The sequence below is a fragment of the Oncorhynchus keta genome, unplaced genomic scaffold (assembly GCF_023373465.1).
Source record: "Oncorhynchus keta strain PuntledgeMale-10-30-2019 unplaced genomic scaffold, Oket_V2 Un_scaffold_17573_pilon_pilon, whole genome shotgun sequence".
In the NCBI taxonomy this organism is placed as follows: Eukaryota; Metazoa; Chordata; class Actinopteri; order Salmoniformes; family Salmonidae; genus Oncorhynchus; species Oncorhynchus keta.
The window spans coordinates 475,456-501,440 of NW_026290825.1; the positions used below are offsets into that span (position 1 = coordinate 475,456).

Here is a 25,985-nt window from a genome sequence, read left to right on the forward strand (position 1 = left end):
ATATATATATATATATAATATATATAATGTAAACCCTATCAAACCTTAACAATTACCTTAACCTTAACTTCAAAATTTGAAAACTTCAAAATTTGACAACTTCTACATTTGCATTTGGAGTAACTTCCAAATTGTACGTTGGGACAAATATGGATAAACGTCAAAATGGTAAAACCGTGAGATCATGTTGAGTTGAGAACTGTTTAGCTCCGCCTCGCCTCTGCTGGCTACTGTATAAAAACTTGCGGTGTGTGAATATAGTGATAATGCCATTCAGGGCGGTGTGCAGGCAGGCAGGGGACCCGGCGGTGTAATGTGGTCGGGGGGAAGGTTGATCTGTCGACTAAGAACCATTTGGAACTTTTAAACAGTTGTTATGAATGCGGTTGGACAGGCGAGGGTGACGGCGGTGTGACTTGACTTCAAGAGACGTCTTCACAGAAGAAGTTGTGCGCACACAGCGAGCTGCAGGAAATATACATTTAGTAATAAGGTAATGTTGAATGTCATGTGAATAGGCTATAAACCATTTTTTTTTGTGAATTTAGTGTATTTTGATGTATTTTAGACATGTTTATTGATGGCCTAGTCTACACTTCTATAGACACGTTTTTATTCCGGCCTAAAAAATAAGAATTGCTTGCAACATGTTGTCATTTAGATGGCTATAATTTGAGAGAAAATGCTAAACCTAGTGTATTGAGAACCGTAACGCCAGGTAACTGGCGCTGTCCATTGACGTTATTGCTGACTTCAGTGTCAAGTTGTGCGCGTGGCTACTATGTCTTCGTGAGATTTTTGGTTCATATTTGACGGTGTTGTATTTTATTTTAAATCGGCTTAACGTTTTTTTTTTTTTTTCTTAAACTTGGTTTTTGTGGGTTAGGTTGTCACTGTCCCGTACGAGACGATGTTTCTTTTTGCGCTCTGCCTATACCTCGGGAAGTTGGTGTCGTCCGGTGTCAGTTTGGAGTTCCGTTATCACAACACCGTGGAGGTGGAGAGATACCTGCGGGACGTTAACAACACCTTCGACTTCACACACCTGCACAGTATTGGAAAGTCTGTTGAAGGTAAGAAGACCCCTCATATGTTGTCTTGAAATGTAAAATAGAAATTCACTCTTTGATATACCTCTGAGCCTAGATTTTGTCACAGGTGAGAGCGAGCCAAGGACATTTTCAAATTTGATACGATTTTTTTGGGGGCTCTTTGTAAAGCAGGGCACCCGTTTTGGAGACTTCTGGTATATCATCAAAATAAATCAATCACATAATTTTGGGGTGGAATCATTCAGCAGTTTTTACCAGATTAAGTACAATACCGTTGGAAATGACTGACAATTTTTATATTCCTAAAATGCTGTCGCTGCTTCCAGTTGATCAGACATATTGATACGTCAAGTGACCAAACCAATATGCATAAACGGTTCGTTGATATACTGAAAACATAAAATATACTCTCTGCACATACATGTGCAACAATAGTGTCAAGTGACCAAACCAATAATCAATATGCATAAACGGTTCGTTGATATACTGAAAACATAAAATATACTCTCTGCACATACATGTGCAACAATAGTGTCAAATCAATAATCATTGATAAACGGGAGGGATATACTGAAAACATAAAATATACTGTCTGAAACTACAATAGTGTCACAACAATAACCAAAAAAACACATGACAACTGAAAACATAAAATATTTTTACATCACTGGTTAGAGATATGACTGTTGAAAACCAGCACATGACAAGAAGAACATCAGGACAACCAGCAGAAGAAGTCAGCTACATTTTGGAAATGTTGCTAATTAGAAATATGCTAATTAGCAAAAATTGTCTGAGATTTGAACTCCCAATGTTTGGATTGCTAGACGTTCCCGTTATACACCCACCCGTCCATCCAACCTTCTTTTGCTTTAAGTAACCATCTGTCTTATGTAACCATACGAAACGTAACATATCATACTAAATTGACTATCTCAGATTTACAGAACAGGAATAATACGAAATGTTCTGAGACCAGGTTGGAAATGTGGAATAGGTGAGCGTTAGTAGAAGGCTTCTATGTATATTTTACGTAACAGAATATGAAATGTTCTGAGACCAGGCTGGAAACGTGGAATAACCTATACGTGGTTGGTTAGATGAGCCTTAGTAGGAGGCTTCTATGTATATTTTACGTAACAGAATAATACTAAATGTTCTGAGACCAGGTTGGAAACGTGGAATAACCTGGAATAACCTATACGTGGTTGGTTAGATGAGCCTTAGTAGGAGGCTTCTATGTATATTTTACGTAACAGAATAATACGAAATGTTCTGAGACCAGGTTGGAAACTTGGAATAACCTGGAATAACCTATACGTGGTTGGTTAGATGAGCCTTAGTAGTAGGCTTCTATGTATATTTTACGTAACAGAATAATACTAAATGTTCTGAGACCAGGTTGGAAACGTGGAATAACCTGGAATAACCTATACGTGGTTGGTTAGATGAGCCTTAGTAAGGAGGCTTCTATGTATATTTTAGAATGCCAGATGTTGATTTCAGGAGGCTGCCTTCACGGAAAATGGAACAAACAACCTTTTTCTGTTAGTTCCGATATCAACAGTGACAGTTTGACTTTCAAATCTGTGTATTGGTATGAATTAACAGTACAAAACCAAAGGTATTGATCTGTTTTGTTTTTAAAGCAATTGATCTTGTGTCATCGTGTTGAGTATTAACTTTTAAAATAATATAACCAATCTGAGGTAAAAAGTTAGTGTAATATCCCCTCTCACTTCGATGTGGTCTTAATGGCAGCTTGTGTTTTTGTAGTAACCCGGTAACATCATGGGAAGTCACGTAATATACATTTAATTAGGTATGTCAAAATATCTTATTTCTGTGATGATAGTGAGCCAGCTCTATCATCTGAAGCAAACACAGATTTGTTCAATATTCACGTGTATTTCTCAATAGTTTAACCATTTTAGAGATATAAAAAAAAAAAATAGTTCCTAAGCAGAATTTAACCAGACGCTCCACACGCTAAAACACGAGGGTTCCTCAAGGGTTCTTTAGGAAGGCTGATGGGTTTTTATGTGGAACCATAATGACTCTGAACTCTTCAATGGTTCTTTACAGTTCACAAAATGATTCTTTGCTGTTTTAGTGATAATTAAAATGTAGGAGGGGGTAATATAATATTTCGGGGAATGGTTTAGTCACAGCTCTGTGTATAACCATGAGTGAGGGTTTCATTCCAGTTGATCTAATGTGTTGTGTTGTGACGTTACATGTTATACAGATGTAACTGATTCCGTCTCGGCCTATGAACCCATCTTCCCCTCATCAGAGGACTCTTTGTAAACCGGGTCCCTGCCTGCCAGCCAGGGACTGCAGCTGGCTCATGTGAAGACTAGCCTAAACAGACCGTTAATATATCATCCTGACCACTGCTCTCAGCCTCCCAGCGGCTAATCCTCCTGCTCCCTGCCTCCCACCAGCCAGCCCTACCTCGTCCTCCTGCTCCCAGCCTCCCACCAGCCGGCCCTACCTCGTCCTCCTGCTCCCAGCCTCCCACCAGCCGGCCCTACCTCGTCCTCCTGCTCCCAGCCTCCCACCAGCCGGCCCTACCTAGTCCTCCTGCTCCCAGCCTCCCACCAGCCGGCCCTACCTAGTCCTCCTGCTCCCAGCCTCCCACCAGCCGGCCCTACCTAGTCCTCCTGCTCCCAGCCTCCCACCAGCTGGCCCTACCTAGTCCTCCTGCTCTCCAGCCTCCCTCTGGTCCTCCTACTCTCCAGCCTCCCTCTGGTCCTACCTAGTCCTCCTCTGGTCCAACCTAGTCGTCCTACTCTCCAGCCTCCCTCTGGTCCTACCTAGTCCTCCTCTGGTCCTACCTAGTCCTCCTCTGGTCCAACCTAGTCCTCCTACTCTCCAGCCTCCCTCTGGTCCTACCTAGTCCTCCTCTGGTCCAACCTAGTCCTCCTACTCTCCAGCCTCCCTCTAGTCCTACCTAGTCCTCCTGCTCTCCAGCCTCCCTCTGGTTCTCCTACTCTCCAGCCTCCCTCTGGTCCTACCTAGTCCTCCTCTGGTCCAACCTAGTCCTCCTACTCTCCAGCCTCCCTCTGGTCCTACCTAGTCCTCCTCTGGTCCAACCTAGTCCCCCTACTCTCCAGCCTCCCTCTAGTCCTACCTAGTCCTCCTGCTCTCCAGCCTCCCTCTAGTCCTACCTAGTCCTCCTACTCTCCAGCCTCCCTCTGGTCCTACCTAGTCCTCCTCTGGTCCAACCTAGTCCTCCTACTCTCCAGCCTCCCTCTGGTCCTACCTAGTCCTCCTCTGGTCCAACCTAGTCCTCCTACTCTCCAGCCTCCCTCTAGTCCTACCTAGACCTCCTGCTCTCCAGCCTCCCTCTAGTCCTCCTACTCTCCAGCCTCCCTCTGGTCCTACCTAGTCTTCCTCTGGTCCAACCTAGTCATCCTACTCACCAGCCTCCCTCTGGTCCTACCTAGTCGTCCTACCCAGCCTCCCTCTGGTTAACCCCCCCCAGTGCCGCGTGGTCCCCCCCCCCTAGTGCTGCGTGGCCTCCCCCCCCCAGTGCTGCGTGGTTCCCCCCCTAGTGCTGCGTGGTTCAGGAGATATCCCTGTCTGTTGGTGTTGCAAAGAGAGATAAATGAGATATCCCTGTCTGTTGGTGTTGTAAGAGATATCCCTGTCTGTTGGTGTTGTAAAGAGAGATAAATGAGATATCCCTGTCTGTTGGTGTTGTTATGAGATATCCCTGTCTGTTGGTGTTGTAAAGAGATATCCCTGTCTGTTGGTGTTGTAATGAGATATCCCTGTCTGTTGGTGTTGTAAAGAGATATCCCTGTCTGTTGGTTTTGTAAAGAGATATCCCTGTCTGTTGGTGTTGTAATGAGATATCCCTGTCTGTTGGTGTTGTAAAGAGATATCCCTGTCTGTTGGTGTTGTAAAGAGATATCCCTGTCTGTTGGTGTTGTAAAGAGATATCCCTGTCTGTTGGTGTTGTAAAGAGATATCCCTGTCTGTTGGTGTTGTAATGAGATATCCCTGTCTGTTGGTGTTGTAAAGAGATATCCCTGTCTGTTGGTGTTGTAATGAGATATCCCTGTCTGTTGGTGTTGTAGAATGAGATATCCCTGTCTGTTGGTGTTGTAAAGAGATATCCCTGTCTGTTGGTGTTGTAAAGAGATATCCCTGTCTGTTGGTGTTGTAAAGAGATATCCCTGTCTGTTGGTGTTATAATGAGATATCCCTGTCTGTTGGTGTTGTAATGAGATATCCCTGTCTGTTGGTGTTGTAATGAGATATCCCTGTCTGTTGGTGTTGTAATGAGATATCCCTGTCTGTTGGTGTTGTAAAGAGATATCCCTGTCTGTTGGTGTTGTAATGAGATATCCCTGTCTGTTGGTGTTGTAATGAGATATCCCTGTCTGTTGGTGTTGTAAAGAGATATCCCTGTCTGTTGGTGTTGTAAAGAGATATCCCTGTCTGTTGGTGTTGTAATGAGATATCCCTGTCTGTTGGTGTTGTAATGAGATATCCCTGTCTGTTGGTGTTGTAATGAGATATCCCTGTCTGTTGGTGTTGTAAGAGATATCCCTGTCTGTTGGTGTTGTAAAGAGATATCCCTGTCTGTTGGTGTTGTAATGAGATATCCCTGTCTGTTGGTGTTGTAAAGAGATATCCCTGTCTGTTGGTGTTGTAAAGAGATATCCCTGTCTGTTGGTGTTGTAAAGAGATATCCCTGTCTGTTGGTGTTGTAAATGAGATATCCCTGTCTGTTGGTGTTGTAATGAGATATCCCTGTCTGTTGGTGTTGTAAAGAGATATCCCTGTCTGTTGGTGTTGTAATGAGATATCCCTGTCTGTTGGTGTTGTAATGAGATATCCCTGTCTGAGATATTGGTGGTGTATAAAGAGATATCCCTGTCTGTTGAGATATCCCTGTCTGTTGGTGTTGTAAAGAGATATCCCTGTCTGTTGGTGTTGTAATGAGATATCCCTGTCTGTTGGTGTTGTAAAGAGATATCCCTGTCTGTTGGTGTTGTAATGAGATATCCCTGTCTGTTGGTGTTGTAAAGAGATATCCCTGTCAAGAGATATCCCTGTCTGTTGGTGTTGTAAAGAGATATCCCTGTCTGTTGGTGTTGTAATGAGATATCCCTGTCTGTTGGTGTTGTAAAGAGATATCCCTGTCTGTTGGTGTTGTAAAGAGATATCCCTGTCTGTTGGTGTTGTAAAGAGATATCCCTGTCTGTTGGTGTTGTAAAGAGATATCCCTGTCTGTTGGTGTTGTAATCCCTGTCTGTTGGTGTTGTAAAGAGATATCCCTGAGATATCCCTGTCTGTTGGTGTTGTAATGAGATATCCCTGTCTGTTGGTGTTGTAATGAGATATCCCTGTCTGTTGGTGTTGTAAAGAGATATCCCTGTCTGTTGGTGTTGTAAAGAGATATCCCTGTCTGTTGGTGTTGTAAAGAGATATCCCTGTCTGTTGGTGTTGTAAAGAGATATCCCTGTCTGTTGGTGTTGTAATGAGATATCCCTGTCTGTTGGTGTTGTAATGAGATATCCCTGTCTGTTGGTGTTGTAAAGAGATATCCCTGTCTGTTGGTGTTGTAAAGAGATATCCCTGTCTGTTGGTGTTGTAAAGAGATATCCCTGTCTGTTGGTGTTGTAATGAGATATCCCTGTCTGTTGGTGTTGTAAAGAGATATCCCTGTCTGTTGGTGTTGTAAAGAGATATCCCTGTCTGTTGGTGTTGTAAAGAGATATCCCTGTCTGTTGGTGTTGTAAAGAGATATCCCTGTCTGTTGGTGTTGTAAAGAGATATCCCTGTCTGTTGGTGTTGTAAAGAGATATCCCTGTCTGTTGGTGTTGTAAAGAGATATCCCTGTCTGTTGGTGTTGTAATGAGATATCCCTGTCTGTTGGTGTTGTAATGAGATATCCCTGTCTGTTGGTGTTGTAGATTCAGGAGATATCCCTGTCTGTTGGTGTTGTAAAGAGATATCCCTGTCTGTTGGTGTTGTAATGAGATATCCCTGTCTGTTGGTGTTGTAAAGAGATATCCCTGTCTGTTGGTGTTGTAATGAGATATCCCTGTCTGTGGGTGTTATAATGAGATATCCCTGTCTGTTGGTGTTGTAATGAGATATCCCTGTCTGTTGGTGTTGTAAAGAGATATCCCTGTCTGTTGGTGTTGTAAAGAGATATCCCTGTCTGTTGGTGTTGGAGATATCCCTGTCTGTTGGTGTTTGATAAAGAGATATCCCTGTCTGTGGGTGTTGTAAAGAGATATCCCTGTCTGTTGGTGTTGTAATGAGATATCCCTGTCTGTTGGTGTTGTAATGAGATATCCCTGTCTGTGGGTGTTATAAAGAATAAGAGATATCCCTGTCTGTGGGTGTTATAAAGAGATATCCCTGTCTGTGGGTGTTATAAAGAGATATCCCTGTCTGTTGGTGTTATAAAGAGATATCCCTGTCTGTTGGTGTTGTAAAGAGATATCCCTGTCTGTTGGTGTTGTAAAGAGATATCCCTGTCTGTTGGTGTTGTAAAGAGATATCCCTGTCTGTTGGTGTTGTAAAGAGATATCCCTGTCTGTTGGTGTTGTAAAGAGATATCCCTGTCTGTTGGTGTTGTAAAGAGATATCCTGTCTAAAGAGATATCCCTGTCTGTTGGTGTTGTAAAGAGATATCCCTGTCTGTTGGTGTTGTAAAGAGATATCCCTGATAAAGAGATATCCCTGTCTGTTGGTGTTGTAAAGAGATATCCCTGTCTGTTAAAGAGATATCCCTGTCTGTGGGTGTTATAAAAAGAGATGTTGTAAAGAGATATCCCTGTCTGTTGGTGTTGTAAAGAGATATCCCTGTCTGTTGGTGTTGTAAAGAGATATCCCTGTCTGTTGGTGTTGTAAAGAGATATCCCTGTCTGTTGGTGTTGTAAAGAGATATCCCTGTCTGTTGGTGTTGTAAAGAGATATCCCTGTCTGTTGGTGTTGTAAAGAGATATCCCTGTCTGTTGGTGTTGTAAAGAGATATCCCTGTCTGTTGGTGTTGTAAAGAGATATCCCTGTCTGTTGGTGTTGTAAAGAGATATCCCTGTCTGTTGGTGTTGTAAAGAGATATCCCTGTCTGTTGGTGTTGTAAAGAGATATCCCTGTCTGTTGGTGTTATAATGAGATATCCCTGTCTGTTGGTGTTGTAAAGAGATATCCCTGTCTGTTGGTGTTGTAATGAGATATCCCTGTCTGTTGGTGTTGTAATGAGATATCCCTGTCTGTTGGTGTTGTAAAGAGATATCCCTGTCTGTTGGTGTTATAATGAGATATCCCTGTCTGTTGGTGTTGTAAAGAGATATCCCTGTCTGTTGGTGTTGTAATGAGATATCCCTGTCTGTTGGTGTTGTAAAGAGATATCCCTGTCTGTTGGTGTTGTAAAGAGATATCCCTGTCTGTGGGTGTTGTAAAGAGATATCCCTGTCTGTTGGTGTTGTAATGAGATATCCCTGTCTGTTGGTGTTGTAAAGAGATATCCCTGTCTGTTGGTGTTGTAAAGAGATATCCCTGTCTGTTGGTGTTGTAAAGAGATATCCCTGTCTGTGGGTGTTATAATGAGATATCCCTGTCTGTTGGTGTTGTAAAGAGATATCCCTGTCTGTTGGTGTTGTAGATTCAGGAGGCAGGATCAGAGAGGCCTGACACTTTCTTGTCTGGTGAGAAACTCTCTATTTTGTAACATACAGTACGGGCTTTGTCCCAAATGGCACTGTATTCCCTATATGTCCCGGTCAAAAGTTGTGCACTATATAGGGTACCAGTTGGGACTCGCACAACAGTTTTGATAAGGATCTTGGATGGAGTTCAGGACTGTCACTGCAGGCTGCTGCCGACCAGAGTAGTCTCTCTCTCACACACACACACACACACACACACACACACACACACACACACACACACACACACACACACACACACACACACACACACACACACACACACACACACACACACACACACACACACACACTCAGTCAGTCATGTGGCTCACAGATCACTGCTGCTGCAGCATGAACACAGAATGGTCTCTTGTTACTTTAAAACAATGAAGGTGGTTTCAACGCCGCGGTCCAACGTGAATTGATGAAATCTAGCCGTCCCCCCCTGGGTTTAAACAAATGGTCTATCAGTACATCCTATCTAAATGGGGATACAGCTGTGTTATCTTACCTTTCCTTACTGTAACAAGCTATGAACCTCTTGTGTTTTTCTAGTTGTAGGAGTCCCAGAGACTGACGGTTCTCTCAGAGCAGTACATCTTTAGAGAGAGAACCCAGCAGTAGTGGTGATGTCCTCCTCCAGCAACCCCTCTCGGATGTCGGAAGGGGAGAAAAAAAAACACAAGTCCTTTTTATCCCCAACGACAACAGATCCCGTTGTCGTGACTACTGTTCCATTTTGTTACAGATGCATTTAGTAGGGGGCTCACAGAGACGGACGGTATGAGGGATGTTTATTCAGCTCGCGTTGTCATGCAGGGAAGATGGTCCCGGGGTGTGAAAAGAAAAGGACTGTGTGTGTTCTCTCATCTCTGATTTGAAAGTGACATCCTCTCTAGTCAGGTTCTTGCTGTCGGCCGGCCTGCCTCAGACTCAATCAGAGAGAAAACAGGAGGGACTAAACTAGAACAATCACTGTTGGGAATGACTGTGACACATGGGAGTCGAGGTGGAATTGGAGTCGAGGGAGAGGTGGAATTGGAGTCGAGGGAGAGGTGGAATTGGAGTCGAGGGAGAGGTGGAATTGGAGTCGAGGGAGAGGTGGAATTGGAGTCGAGGGAGAGGTGGAATTGGAGTCGAGGGAGAGGTGGAATTGGAGTCGAGGAGAGGTGGAATTGGAGTCGAGGTGGAATTGGAGTCGAGGGAGAGGTGGAATTGGAGTCGAGGTGGAATTGGAGTCGGGGGAGGGTGGAATTGGAGTCGGGGGAGGGTGGAATTGGAGTCGGGGGAGGGTGGAATTGGAGTCGAGGTGGAATTGGAGTCGAGGTGGAATTGGAGTCGGGAGGGAGATGGAGTCGAGGGAGAGGTGGAATTGGAGTCGAGGTGGAATTGGAGTCGAGGTGGAATTGGAGTCGAGGTGGAATTGGAGTCGAGGTGGAATTGGAGTCGGGAGGGTGGAATTGGAGTCGAGGTGGAATTGGAGTCGAGGGAGAGGTGGAATTGGAGTCGAGGGAGAGGTGGTGCAGACAACCCCTGGATTTACAGTTCATTGTATCTGTTCGGTGCTTCACTCTGTTGTGTTGGGAGATTGAAACATCTCCTTGTCAATCTCCCTGGGTTGCCTTGCCAGTTGGGTGGCATTTCTGTGGCGACTCTGTCTGTCTGTGCTTTGCATGGCTGGACACAAAGCTGACATTGAGGCACCCTCTTCCAGCTCTCTTTCTCTCTCTCCCTCTCTCTCGTTTCAGTCAGATTCAGATGCAAATTGAGACTCTCAACCTCTGGAGCAGGAACTGGGCTTGCTTCCAAAATGGCACCCTATTCCGTATATAGTGCACTACTTTTAGACCAGGGCCCATATGTCTTAGGTCAAATGTAGTGCTCTATGTAGGGAATAGGGTCCTATTTGGGACGTACGCTATGTTATTACCATAGTTGACTCGCTGCTGCTTCCTGACTCGGTGCCTGTTCCCTTTTGTTTCTGAGAAGACAGACTATAGGACCTTTTGTTTCTGAGAAGACAGACCAGACTATAGGACCTTTTGATTCTGAGAAGACAGACCAGACTATAGGACCTTTTGTTTCTGAGAAGACAGACAGACTATAGGACCTTTTGATTCTGAGAAGACAGACCAGACTATAGGACCTTGTGTTTCTGAGAAGACAGACCAGACTATAGGACCTTGTGTTTCTGAGAAGACAGACCAGACTATAGGACCTTGTGTTTCTGAGAAGACAGACCAGACTATAGGACCTTGTGTTTCTGAGAAGACAGACCAGACTATAGAACCCTGTGATGGCATCTGTCTGTTTGTTTCTGGTCTGTCTTCTCAGACTATAGAACCCTGTGATGCCATCTGTCTGTTTGTTTCTGGTCTGTCTTCTCAGACTATAGAACCCTTTGATGGCATCTGTCTGTGCTCAGCCATTCACTTTTTTAATTGATTAGAACCTGGCAGGAATTAACTTTAGATTGGAGCCGTACGGATCCTGAGGCCTTAAGGGTTTAAAGTAAAGCAGGTGAAGAGAGGACAGAAGTCCTACAACACTGTGAAGATGACTCTCAAATTGTCCACTATTCCATGGCCTTTATAGTGCCCTACTACTTATGACCAGAGCCCTATGAGGAATACCGTGCCATTTGGGGCACAGGCTAAGTCAATACCCTCCGATGTAAAACTTCTTCAGCCAGCCATTTTGAATACAGCCACCCTTGCTGATATCCTAGAGTGTGAATGGTACAGACGTAGGATCTTAATTTGAGTCTGTTTGCTACAGCAGGAAAATGATCCTGCAGCAACAGGAAATGTGGATTATAATGTTTGTTTTTGAAAGGGTTGATACATTTTTTTGTTAGGGCAAATCAAATCAAATCAAGTCTGAAACTTCAAAGGGGAAATTACAAACTGTAGAAGCCTTTAAAAAAAAAATTAAAATACACTACAAGTTTGCAGGAAAATTCCCAGCAACACGAGTGATCAAATTAAGGTCCTACATCTGTAGTTTGTCTTGCACCTGTGGAGAGGTATTTAGGCAGTACCGTTAAGCACTAGGCAGTAGTGTGTAGTGTGTTTAGGCAGTATCTTTAAGTAGTGTGTTTAGGCAGTATCTTTAAGTAGCGTGTTTAGGCAGTATCTTTAAGTAGCGTGTTTAGGCAGTATCTTTAAGTAGTGTGTTTAGGCAGTATCTTTAAGTAGCGTGTTTAGGCAGTATCTTTAGCGTGTTTAGGCAGTATCTTTAAGTAGCGTGTTTAGGCAGTATCTTTAAGTAGTGTGTTTAGGCAGTATCTTTAAGTAGCGTGTTTAGGCAGTATCTTTAAGTAGCGTGTTTAGGCAGTATCTTTAAGTAGTGTGTTTAGGCAGTATCTTTAAGTAGCGTGTTTAGGCAGTATCTTTAAGTAGTGTGTTTAGGCAGTATCTTTAAGTAGTGTGTTTAGGCAGTATCTTTAAGTAGCGTGTTTAGGCAGTATCTTTAAGTAGCGTGTTTAGGCAGTATCTTTAAGTAGTGTGTTTAGGCAGTATCTTTAAGTAGCGCGTGTTTAGGCAGTATCTTTAAGTAGCGCGTGTTTAGGCAGGACAGCGGAGTCAATCACCACCTTCCGGAGACACCTGAAACCCCACCTCTTTAAGGAATACCTAGGATAGGATAAAGTAATCCTTCTCACCCCCCTTAAAAGATTTAGATGCACTATTGTAAAGTGGCTGTTCCACTGGATGTCATAAGGTGAATGCAACAATTTGTAAGTCGCTCTGGATAAGAGCGTCTGCTAAATGACTTAAATGTAAATGTAAATGTAAATCTTTAAGTAGCGTGTGTTTAGGCAGTATCTTTAAGTAGCGTGTGTTTAGGCAGTATCTTTAAGTAGCGTGTGTTTAGGCAGTATCTTTAAGTAGCGTGTGTTTAGGCAGTATCTTTAAGTAGCGTGTGTTTAGGCAGTATCCATCAGCATTTTAATTACTTTGCAGATGTGAAACAGACATCATATCAAATTCCCACTTCATAAACAGTTTGAAATATATATTTTACTCAGAATTCCATGACCGACAGTAAGACACTGTTGGCAGAATAGATGGATGAAGTCCTATTCTAATATCATTCACCAATACATTTCTCGGTTGTCCAACAAATATTGTTTTCAGGTTGTAGATCACACCTAGCCTGGTACATTGTCTGCTTCCTCCACCCATTCGCAATGACTAAATATTTTTGGACAAGTCAGTATGCTGGCAGCAGCCACTCAATGTTAGTGGTGGCTGTTTAACAGTCTGATGGCCCAGAGATAGAAGCTGTTTTTCAGTCTCTCGGTCCCAGCTTTGATCCACCTGTACTGACCTCGCCTTCTGGATGATAGCGGGGTGAACAGGCAGTGGCTCAGGTGGTTGTTGTCCTTGATGATCTTTATGGCCTTCCTGTGACATCGGGTGGTGTAGGTGTCCTGGAGGGCAGGCAGTTTGCCCCCGGTGATGCGTTGTGCTCTTCTCCTGTTCTGCGTTAGTTATTGATCTTGTTGATGTGTGTAACTGAGGGAGAGAGATCCTAACTTTTTTTCTTTCATGGTTGTTTGATCAACAGGACTGTAAAGTTCCCAAATGTAAGAGGACTCCCCTGGTATTTATGTAACGGATGTGAAACGGCTAGCTAGTTAGCGGTGGTGCTGAGTTAACGGATGTGAAACGGCTAGCTAGTTAGCGGTGGTGCTGAGTTAACGGATGTGAAACGGCTAGCTAGTTAGCGGTGGTGCTGAGTTAACGGATGTGAAACGGCTAGCTAGTTAGCGGTGGTGCTGAGTTAACGGATGTGAAACGGCTAGCTAGTTAGCGGTGGTGCTGAGTTAACGGATGTGAAACGGCTAGCTTAGTTAGCGGTGGTGCTGAGTTAACGGATGTGAAACGGCTGGCTTAGTTAGCGGTGGTGCTAGTGTAACGGATGTGAAACGGCTGGCTTAGTTAGCGGTGGTGCGCACTAAATAGCGTTTCAATCTGTGACATCACTTGCTCTGAGACCTTGAAGTAGTGGTTCCCCTTGCTCTGCAAGGGCCGAGGCAGAAGGGGAAAGGAGAAGATTTTGTGGAGCGATGGGTAACGATGCTTCGAGTGGGGTTACGTTGTTGATGTGTGCAGAGGGTCCCTGGTTCGCGCCCGGGTCGAGGCGAGGGGACGGTCTAAAGTTGTACTGTTACATTTACATATTTACAGAAATCCATTCAGGTGTATTTTGTGGCTTTTGGCGAATGTTTTCTAATGAGCTAAAGTCGTGTTGCTACTGCCTGTAAACACAGTCCAGTTCATAGTGACTGACAGGCCCTACTTCCTGTAAACACACAGTCCAGTTCATAGTGACTGACAGGCCCTACTTCCTGTAAACACACAGTCCAGTTAATAGTGACTGACAGGCCCTACTTCCTGTAAACACACAGTCCAGTTCATAGTGAATGATGACAGGTCCTACTGTCTGTAAACACAGTCCAGTCCATAGTGAATGATGACAGGCCCTACTGTCTGTAAACACACAGTCCAGTTCATAGTGAATGATGACAGGTCCTACTGTCTGTAAACACACAGTCCAGTTCATAGTGAATGATGACAGGCCCTACTGCCTGTAAACACACAGTCCAGTTCATAGTGACTGACAGGCCCTACTTCCTGTAAACACACAGTCCAGTTCATAGTGAATGATGACAGGCCCTACTTCCTGTAAACACACAGTCCAGTTCATAGTGTTGAAACGGCTAGCAAGGCGGCAAGCTTAGTTAGCGGTGGGGGCTGGTGTAACTTGTGCCCAATGATGACAGGCCCTACTTCCTGTAAACACACAGTCCAGTTCATAGTGAATGATGACAGGCCCTGATGTCCAGTTCATAGTGAATGATGACAGGCCCTACTTCCTGTAAACACACAGTCCAGTTCATAGTGAATGATGACAGGCCCTACTTCTGTAAACACACAGTCAGTTCATAGTGACTGACAGTTCAGTTCATAGTGAATGATGACAGGCCCTACCCTGTAAACACACAGTCCAGTTCATAGTGAATGATGACAGGCCCTACTGTCTGTAAACACACAGTCCAGTTCATAGTGAATGATGACAGGCCCTACTGTCTGTAAACACACAGTCCAGTTCATAGTGACTGACAGGCCCTACTGTCTGTAAACACACAGTCCAGTTCATAGTGAATGATGACAGGCCCTACTGTCTGTAAACACACAGTCCAGTTCATAGTGAATGATGACAGGCCCTACTGCCTGTAAACACAGTCCAGTTCATAGTGAATGATGACAGGCCCTACTGTCTGTAAACACAGTCCAGTTCATAGTGAATGATGACAGGCCCTACTGTCTGTAAACACACAGTCCAGTTCATAGTGAATGATGACAGGTCCTACTGTCTGTAAACACACAGTCCAGTTCATAGTGAATGATGACAGGCCCTACTGTCTGTAAACACACAGTCCAGTTCATAGTGAATGATGACAGGCCTGTGTACAAATGGCTTGTTTGCATAAAGGTCTACTGTATCTCTGATTAGCTCTGCTGCGCCGGTCTGCGTAGACTCCGGTCCAGGACAAGACAGTGGGTTTTTTAATCAGGGTTTTATTTACAACCGTGTCTATTAGTTGTCCAAATGCCCGGCAGCTTTCCCAGTTTATTTCTGTAGAATCATAAATGTCTTCTTCTACGTCATTCCCAAACATTCCATGAATTTATGAAACTGTGAAAATGACCAAATCTAAGTGCTCATTGTCAATTTATTTTTAAGTGTCATTCTTCCTGGTGTGTGAGATTGTTAATAAGATTTCCTGTTGCTAAATCTCTGTCAGTTCCACTATAAGTAGCGTACAGTATCTTTAGGCCCTCTGTGTACCTGCCTGGCTCCCTGCCTGCACTAAATCTCTGTCAGTTCCACTATAAGTAGCGTACAGTATCTTTAGGCCCTCTGTGTACCTGCCTGGCTCCCTGCCTGCACTAAATCTCTGTCAGTTCCACTATAAAGTAGTGTACAGTATCTTTAGGCCCTCTGTGTACCTGCCTGGCTCCCTGCCTGCACTAAATCTCTGTCAGTTCCACTATAAGTAGCGTACAGTATCTTTAGGCCCTCTGTGTACCTGCCTGGCTCCCTGCCTGCACTAAATCTCTGTCAGTTCCACTATAAGTAGCGTACAGTATCTTTAGGCCCTCTGTGTACCTGCCTGGCTCCCTGCCTGCACTAAATCTCTGTCAGTTCCACTATAAGTAGCGTACAGTATCTTTAGGCCCTCTGTGTACCTGCCTGGCTCCCTGCCTGCACTAAATCTCTGTCAGTTCCACTATAAGTAGCGTACAGTATCTTTAGGCCCTCTGTGTACCTGCCTGGCTCCCTGCCTGCACTAAATCTCTGTCAGTTCCACTATAAAGTAGTGTACAGTATCTTTAGGCCCTCTGTGTACCTGCCTGGCTCCCTGCCTGCACTAAATCTCTGTCAGTTCCACTATAAAGTAGTGTACAGTATCTTTAGGCCCTCTGTGTACCTGCCTGGCTCCCTGCCTGCACTAAATCTCTGTCAGTTCCACTATAACTGTAGTCTGTTACAGTATATTTAGGCCCTCTGTGTACCTGCCTGGCTCCCTGCCTGCGCTAAATCTCTGGCAGATTGTGAGGTCATCGTGTTTCAAGGCCTGTCGCCCGTCTCGGGCCGGCCCGTTAATTTAACCTCCCTCCTAATCTTCTGGTGATCGCCGTGCCGCTCGAGGTGAGAGACTCTTGGCTAATTACTGTTTTAAATCTAGTACACCACCTGCCTCGTCCCTTCTCCTCCACTGACTCCCTCTGTGATCATTCCTCTACTGCCCCCCCCCCCCCCTTCCTACTTGACCCCTCCCCTTCCTACTTGACCCCTCCCGTGCGTCTTTGTGTCCTGTAGACGCTGAGGGGTTTCGTCTTTAAGCCCCTGGACAGAAACAGCTGTGCTGAGATGACAGGCTTCTATGTTCAACCTTTTAGACATAATTGGTCAGAAGTTTAAGTGGGGGGGGGGGTTGTGCCTGCATGCAAGTGAACAGGGGGGGTTGTGCCTGCATGCAAGATTCTATCCTGTAGGGGGGTTGTGCCTGCATGCAAGTGGGGGTTGTGCCTGCATGCAAGTGGGGGGGGGTTGTGCTTTCATGCAAGTGTGTGATTTGTGTGGAGCAATTGGTTCCATTATAGACTTGTCTTAGAGCCATAAGAGGGTGAACAAACCCAATAGTTATGATTAAAGGGGAACAGAGTTTCTATCCTGTAGTCTGTTACTATAGTTGTTGTTGTGATGAAAGGAGAACAGAGATTCTATCCTGTAGTCTGTTACTATAGTTGTTATGATGAAAGGAGAACAGAGATTCTATCCTGTAGTCTGTTACTATAGTTGTTGTGATGAAAGGAGAACAGAGATTCTATCCTGTAGTCTGTTACTATAGTTGTTATGATGAAAGGAGAACAGAGATTCTATCCTGTAGTCTGTTACTATAGTTGTTATGATGAAAGGAGAACAGAGATTCTATCCTGTAGTCTGTTACTATAGTTGTTATGATGAAAGGAGAACAGAGATTCTATCCTGTAGTCTGTTACTATAGTTGTTATGATGAAAGGAGAACAGAGATTCTATCCTGTAGTCTGTTACTATAGTTGTTATGATAAAGGAGAACAGAGATTCTATCCTGTAGTCTGTTACTATAGTTGTTGTGATGAAAGGAGAACAGAGATTCTATCCTGTAGTCTGTTACTATAGTTGTTATGATAAAGGAGAACAGAGATTCTATCCTGTAGTCTGTTACTATAGTTGTTATGATAAAGGAGAACAGAGATTCTATCCTGTAGTCTGTTACTATAGTTGTTATGATAAAGGAGAACAGAGATTCTATCCTGTAGTCTGTTACTATAGTTGTTGTTGTGATGAAAGGAGAACAGAGATTCTATCCTGTAGTCTGTTACTATAGTTGTTGTTGTGATGAAAGGAGAACAGAGATTCTATCCTGTAGTCTGTTACTATAGTTGTTATGATAAAGGAGAACAGAGATTCTATCCTGTAGTCTGTTACTATAGTTGTTGTGATGAAAGGAGAACAGAGATTCTATCCTGTAGTCTGTTACTATAGTTGTTATGATAAAGGAGAACAGAGATTCTATCCTGTAGTCTGTTACTATAGTTGTTATGATAAAGGAGAACAGAGATTCTATCCTGTAGTCTGTTACTATAGTTGTTATGATAAAGGAGAACAGAGATTCTATCCTGTAGTCTGTTACTATAGTTGTTATGATGAAAGGAGAACAGAGATTCTATCCTGTAGTCTGTTACTATAGTTGTTATGATGAAAGGAGAACAGAGATTCTATCCTGTAGTCTGTTACTATAGTTGTTGTGATGAAAGGAGAACAGAGATTCTATCCTGTAGTCTGTTACTATAGTTGTTATGATGAAAGGAGAACAGAGATTCTATCCTGTAGTCTGTTACTATAGTTGTTGTTGTGATGAAAGGAGAACAGAGATTCTATCCTGTAGTCTGTTACTATAGTTGTTGTGATGAAAGGAGAACAGAGATTCTATCCTGTAGTCTGTTACTATAGTTGTTATGATGAAAGGAGAACAGAGATTCTATCCTGTAGTCTGTTACTATAGTTGTTGTTGTGATGAAAGGAGAACAGAGATTCTATCCTGTAGTCTGTTACTATGAAAGGAGAACAGAGATTCTATCCTGTAGTCTGTTACTATAGTTGTTATGAAAGGAGAACAGAGATTCTATCCTGTAGTCTGTTACTATAGTTGTTATGATAAAGGAGAACAGAGATTCTATCCTGTAGTCTGTTACTATAGTTGTTGTTGTGATGAAAGGAGAACAGAGATTCTATCCTGTAGTCTGTTACTATAGTTGTTATGATAAAGGAGAACAGAGATTCTATCCTGTAGTCTGTTACTATAGTTGTTATGATAAAGGAGAACAGAGATTCTATCCTGTAGTCTGTTACTATAGTTGTTATGATGAAAGGAGAACAGAGATTCTATCCTGTAGTCTGTTACTATAGTTGTTGTTGTGATGAAAGGAGAACAGAGATTCTATCCTGTAGTCTGTTACTATAGTTGTGATGAAAGGAGAACAGAGATTCTATCCTGTAGTCTGTTACTATAGTTGTTATGATGAAAGGAGAACAGAGATTCTATCCTGTAGTCTGTTACTATAGTTGTTGTTGTGATAAAGGAGAACAGAGATTCTATCCTGTAGTCTGTTACTATAGTTGTTGTTGTGATAAAGGAGAACAGAGATTCTATCCTGTAGTCTGTTACTATAGTTGTTGTTGTGATAAAGGAGAACAGAGATTCTATCCTGTAGTCTGTTACTATAGTTGTTGTTATGATGAAAGGAGAACAGAGATTCTATCCTGTAGTCTGTTACTATAGTTGTTATGATGAAAGGAGAACAGAGATTCTATCCTGTAGTCTGTTACTATAGTTGTTGTGATGAAAGGAGAACAGAGATTCTATCCTGTAGTCTGTTACTATAGTTGTTATGATGAAAGGAGAACAGAGATTCTATCCTGTAGTCTGTTACTATAGTTGTTGTGATGAAAGGAGAACAGAGATTCTATCCTGTAGTCTGTTACTATAGTTGTTATGATAAAGGAGAACAGAGATTCTATCCTGTAGTCTGTTACTATAGTTGTTGTGATGAAAGGAGAACAGAGATTCTATCCTGTAGTCTGTTACTATAGTTGTTATGATAAAGGAGAACAGAGATTCTATCCTGTAGTCTGTTACTATAGTTGTTGTGATGAAAGGAGAACAGAGATTCTATCCTGTAGTCTGTTACTATAGTTGTTATGATGAAAGGAGAACAGAGATTCTATCCTGTAGTCTGTTACTATAGTTGTTATGATGAAAGGAGAACAGAGATTCTATCCTGTAGTCTGTTACTATAGTTGTTGTGATGAAAGGAGAACAGAGATTCTATCCTGTAGTCTGTTACTATAGTTGTTGTGATGAAAGGAGAACAGAGATTCTATCCTGTAGTCTGTTACTATAGTTGTTATGATGAAAGGAGAACAGATTCTATCCTGTAGTCTGTTACTATAGTTGTTGTTGTGATGAAAGGAGAACAGAGATTCTATCCTGTAGTCTGTTACTAGTTAGTTGTTATGATAAAGGAGAACAGAGATTCTATCCTGTAGTCTGTTACTATAGTTGACTGATGAAAGGAGAACAGAGATTCTATCCTGTAGTCTGTTACTATAATGATGAAAGGAGAACAGAGATTCTATCCTGTAGTCTGTTACTATGAGTTATGATGAAAGGAGAACAGAGATTCTATCCTGTAGTCTGTTCTATAGTTGTTATGATGAAAGGAGAACAGAGATTGGTCTGTTACTATAGTTGGGATGAAAGGAGAACAGAGATTCTATCCTGTAGTCTGTTACTATAGTTGTTGTTGTGATGAAAGGAGAACAGAGATTCTATCCTGTAGTCTGTTACTATAGTTGTTGTTGTGATGAAAGGAGAACAGAGATTCTATCCTGTAGTCTGTTACTATAGTTGTTATGATGAAAGGAGAACAGAGATTCTATCCTGTAGTCTGTTACTATAGTTGTTATGATGAAAGGAGAACAGAGATTCTATCCTGTAGTCTGTTACTATAGTTGTTGTGATGAAAGGAGAACAGAGATTCTATCCTGTAGTCTGTTACTATAGTTGTTGTGATGAAAGGAGAACAGAGATTCTATCCTGTAGTCTGTTACTATAGTTGTTATGATGAAAGGAGAACAGAGATTCTATCCTGTAGTCTGTTACTATAGTTGTTGTTGTGATGAAAGGAGAACAGAGGAGTCTGTTACTATAGGGTTATGATGAAAGGAGAACAGAGATTCTATCCTGTAGTCTGTTACTATAGTTGTTATGATGAAAGGAGAACAGAGATTCTATCCTGTAGTCTGTTACTATAGTTGTTATGATGAAAGGAGGAGATTCTATCCTGTAGTCTGCAGAGGAGGAGAACAGAGATTCTATCCTGTAGTCTGTTACTATAGTTGTTATGGAAAGGAGAACAGAGATTCTATCCTGTAGTCTGTTACTATAGTTGTTATGAGAAAGGAGAACAGAGATTCTATCCTGTAGTCTGTTACTATAGTTGATGATGAAAGGAGAACAGAGATTCTATCCTGTAGTCTGTTACTATAGTTGTTATGATGAAAGGAGAACAGAGATTCTATCCTGAGTCTGGGGTTGTGATGAAAGGAGAACAGAGATTCTATCCTGGTCTGTTACTATAGTTGTTATGATGAAAGGAGAACAGAGGTAGTCTGTTACTATAGTTAGATAAAGGAGAACAGAGGTAGTCTGTTACTATAGGATGGAAAGGAGAACAGAGATTCTATCCTGTAGTCTGTTACTATAGTTGTTGTGATGAAAGGAGAACAGAGATTCTATCCTGTAGTCTGGATAGTCTGTTACTATAGTTGTTATGATGAAAGGAGAACAGAGATTCTATCCTGTAGTCTGTTACTATAGTTGTGATGAAAGGAGAACAGGATTCTATCCTGTAGTTACTATAGTTGTTATGATAAAGGAGAACAGAGATTCTATCCTGTAGTCTGTTACTATAGTTGTTGATGATGAAAGGAGAACAGAGATTCTATCCTGTAGTCTGTTACTATAGTTGTTAGAAAGGAGAACAGAGATTCTATCCTGTAGTCTGTTACTATAGTTGCATGATGAAAGGAGAACAGAGGGTAGTCTGTTACTATAGTTGTTATGATGAAAGGAGAACAGGGGTCTGTTACTATAGTTGTTATGATGAAAGGAGAACAGGATTCTAGTAGTCTGTTACTATAGTTGTTATGATAAAGGAGAACAGAGATTCTAGTAGTCTGTTACTATAGTTGATGATAAAGGAGAACAGGATTCTATCCTGTAGTCTGTTACTATAGTTGTTATGATGAAAGGAGAACAGAGATTCTATCCTGTAGTCTGTTACTATAGGATAAAGGAGAACAGAGATTCTATCCTGTAGTCTGTTACTATAGGATGATAAAGGAGAACAGAGATTCTATCCTGTAGGTTACTATAGTTGTTATGATGAAAGGAGAACAGAGATTCTATCCTGTAGAGTTGACAGAGATTCTATGAGGAGAACAGAGATTCTAGGGGTAGTCTGTTACTATAGAGGAGGAGAACAGAGATTCTATCCTGTAGTCTGTTACTATAGGTTATGAGAAAGGAGAACAGAGGAGGAGGTTAGGGGCTATAGGAGATGAAAGGCAGAGATTCTATCCTGAGTAGTCTGTTACTATAGTTGTTGTTGTGAGAAAGGAGAACAGAGATTCTATCCTGGGGCAGAGGATAGTTGTGAGAAAGGAGAACAGAGATTCTAGTAGTCTGTTACTATAGGATGATAAAGGGAACAGAGATTCTATCCTGAGGTTACTATAGGTTGTGATGAAAGGAGAACAGGATTCTATCCTGTAGTCTGAGGATGAAAGGAGAACAGAGATTCTATCCTGTAGTCTGTTACTATAGAGGAGGAGGGAACAGAGGTTACTATAGTCTGTTAGGATAGTTAGTTGTGATGATGAAAGGAGGCAGAGGAGTCTGTTACTATAGTTGTTATGATGAAAGGGAACAGAGGAGTCTGTTACTATAGGGGCAGAGGAGAACAGAGATTCTAGGGGCAGAAGCAGAGGAGGAGAAGGGGCAGAGGAGGACTGGAAGAGGGCAGAGGACAAATGCTGGAACACAGGAAGTCTCTCTCATACAGGATAATCTATACTACCTCCTAAGTGGGGCAGAGGAGCTGGGATAGAGGGAGGGGCAGAGGTTGGATAGAGGGGCAGAGGACGTTTGGGGGGGAGGAGGGGCAGAGGAGGAGAAGGGGCAGAGGAGGAGAAGGGGCAGAGGAGGAGAAGGGGCAGAGGAGGAGAAGGGGCAGAGGGAGAGGAGGAGAAGGGGAGGAGGAGGAGGGGCAGAGGAGGAGGAGGGGCAGAGGAGGAGGAGGGGCAGAGGAGGAGGGGCAGAGGAGGAGGAGGGGCAGAGGAGGAGAAGGGGCAGAGGAGGAGAAGGGGCAGAGGAGGAGAAGGGGCAGAGGAGGAGAAGGGGCAGAGGAGGAGGGGCAGAGGAGGAGGAGGGGCAGAGGAGGAGGAGGGGCAGGAGGAGGGGCAGAGGAGGAGGGGAGGAGGGAAGGGGCAGAGGAGGAGGAGGAGGAGGAGGGGCAGAGGAGAGGGAGAGGGGAGGGAGGAGAGGAGGGGCAGAGGGAGAGGAGGAGGGGCAGAGGAGGGGCAGAGGAGGAGGGGCAGAGGAGGAGGAGGGGCAGAGAGGAGGAGGCAGAGGAGGGGGGAGGAGGGGAGGAGGGGAGAGGAGGAGGAGGGAGGAGGGGAGGGGCAGAGGAGGAGGAGGGGCAGAGAGGAGGGGCAGAGGAGGAGGAGGGCAGAGGGGAGGAGAGGAGAGGAGGAGGAGAGGAGGAGGAGAAGGCAGAGGAGGGAGAGGAGAGGGGGCAGAGGAGGGGAGGAGGGGGCAGAGGGGGAGGAGAGGGGGCAGAGGAGGGGAGGAGAGGGGGCAGAGGAGGGGGGCAGAGGGAGGGGGAAGGGGAGGAGAGGGGGCAGAGGAGGGGGAGGAGAGGAGGGGAGGAGAGGGGGCAGAGGAGGAGGGGGAGGAGAGGGGGCAGAGGAGGAGGAGGAGGAGGGGGAAGGGGAGGAGAGGGGGCAGAGGGGAGGGAGAGGGGGAAGGGGAGGAGAGGGGGAAGGGGAGGAGAGGGGGCAGAGAGGAGGGGAGGAGAGGGGGCAGAGGAGGAGAAAGGCAGAGGAGGAGGGGAGAGGAGGACGAAGGGGGAGGAGAAGGGGAGGAGAGGGGGCAGGGGAGGAGAGGGGGCAGGGGAGGAGAGGGGGCAGGGAAGGAGGAGGGGAGGAGACGAAGGGGAGGAGTGGGGGCAGAGGAGGAGAAGGGGAGGAGACGAGGAGGAGAGGGGGCAGGGGAGGAGAGGGGGCAGAGGAGAAGGGGAGGAGAGGGAGAAGGGGAGGAGAGGGGGCAGAGGAGGAGAGAGGGGAGGAGAGGGGCAGGGGAGGGAGAGGAGAGGGGGCAGAGGGAGAGGGGAGGAGAGGGAGAAGGGGAGGAGAGGGGGCAGAGGAGGGGAGGGGAGGGAGGGGGAGGGGGCAGAGGAGAAGGGGAGGAGAGGGGGCAGGGGAGGAGAGGGGGCAGAGGAGAAGGGGAGGAGAGGGGGCAGAGGAGGAGGAGGGGAGACGAAGGGGAGGGGAGGAGAAGGGGAGGAGAGGGGGCAGAGGAGAAGGGGAGGAGAGGGGGCAGGGGAGGAGAGGGGGGCAGAGGAGAAGGGGAGGAGAGGGGGCAGAGGAGGAGGGGAGGAGACGAAGGGGAGGAGAAGGGGAGGAGAGGGGGCAGGGGAGGAGAAGGCGGGGAGGAGACGAAGGGGCAGGGGAGGAGAGGGGGCAGAGGAGAAGAGGGGGGGCAGAGGAGAAGGGGAGGAGAGGGGGCAGAGGAGGAGAGGGGGCAGAGGAGAAGGGGAGGAGAGGGGGCAGAGGAGGAGGGGAGGGGGCAGAGGAGGAGGAGAGGGGGCAGAGGAGAAGGGGAGGAGAGGGGGCAGAGGGGGAGGGGAGGAGAGGGGGCAGAGGAGAGGAGAGGGGGCAGAGGAGAGGAGAGGGGGCAGAGGGGAGGGAGAGGGGGAGGGAGAGGAGAGGGGGCAGAGGAGAGGAGAGGGGGCAGGGGAGAGGAGAGGGGGCAGAGGAGAGGAGAGGGGGCAGAGGAGAGGAGAGGGGGCAGAGGAGAGGAGAGGGGGCAGAGGGGAGGAGAGGGGGCAGAGGAGAGGGGAGGGGGCAGAGGAGAGGAGAGGGGGCAGGGGAGAAGGGGAGAAGGGGAGGAGAGGGGGCAGAGGAGGGGGCAGAGGAGAGGGAGAGGGGGAAGAGGAAGGAGGAGGAGAGGGGGAAGAGGAAGGAGGAGGAGAGGGGGCAGAGGAGAGGGGGCAGAGAAGAAGGGGAGGAGAGGGGGCTGTGAGATGACGTTGAGTTGCCAGGTGCCAGTCCACAAAATCAAAAACACTCTTTGAATAATGTTCTGTCCTGCTCTAGGGGCTGGTGGGGAAAAAACAGGCCGTCCCACGAACACACAAGGTTGAATTGATTTGATGAGTAAATATGTTGCTGATTCCTCTGTATAATGGTGCTGTTGTTTGTTGGCAGGGAGAGACCTCTGGGTGCTCATTCTGGGAAAGAATCCGGCTGAGCACCGGATGGGAATTCCTGAATTCAAATATGTTGGGAATATGCATGGAAATGAGGTGAGGTCATCATGGAAACACAGACACACACAGATACACACAGATACACACAGACACAGACACAGACACAGACAGAAGATATTTGGCGTAGTAGCATTAAGTCATTTTATAAATGTGTTCCTAGTCAGCTGTCCAATCCAGGTCCAAGCCATCACCATTCCTGTTCCCTAAAGCCCCCCAGAGGAGAGAGATATAGAGGTGATACTGTTCTCTAAAGCCCCCCAGAGGAGAGAGATGATACTGTTCACTAAAGCCCCCCAGAGGAGAGAGATGATACTGTTCACTAAAGCCCCCCACTCCAGAGGGGAGAGGATATGGAGATGATACTGTTCCCTAAAGCCCCCCACCCCCAGAGGAGAGAGATGATACTGTTCTCTAAAGGCCCCCCAGAGGAGAGAGATGATACTGTTCACTAAAGCCCCCACTCCAGAGGGGAGAGGATATAGAGATGATACTGTTCACTAAAGCCCCCCAGAGGAGAGAGATGATACTGTTCTCTAAAGCCCCCCAGAGGGAGAGGATATAGAGATGATACTGTTCACTAAAGCCCCCCAGAGGAGAGAGATGATACTGTTCTCTAAAGCCCCCAGAGGGGAGAGGATATAGAGATGATACTGTTCACTAAAGCCCCCAGAGGAGAGAGATGATACTGTTCTCTAAAGCCCCCCAGAGGAGAGGATATAGAGATGATACTGTTCACTAAAGCCCCCCAGAGGAGAGAGATGATACTGTTCTCTAAAGCCCCCAGAGAGGGGAGAGGATATAGAGATGATACTGTTCACTAAAGCCCCCCAGAGGAGAGAGATGATACTGTTCTCTAAAGCCCTCCCCCAGAGGGGAGAGGATATAGAGATGATACTGTTCACCAAAGCCCCCCAGAGGAGAGAGATGATACTGTTCTCTAAAGCCCCCCCCAGAGGGAGAGGATATAGAGATGATACTGTTCACCAAAGCCCCCCAGAGGAGAGAGATGATACTGT

General features: G+C 45.1%; 1 long non-coding RNA gene across 1 annotated transcript; it reads left to right on the forward strand.

The window, feature by feature from the left end:
• The first annotated feature begins 255 nt into the window (after positions 1-255).
• On the forward strand, positions 256-25,032 carry LOC127927715 (uncharacterized). Its single transcript, XR_008128725.1, has 3 exons — positions 256-493; positions 887-1,073; positions 24,908-25,032. It is a non-coding gene; the product is annotated as an uncharacterized LOC127927715 (long non-coding RNA).
• The last annotated feature ends 953 nt before the right edge of the window (positions 25,033-25,985 follow it).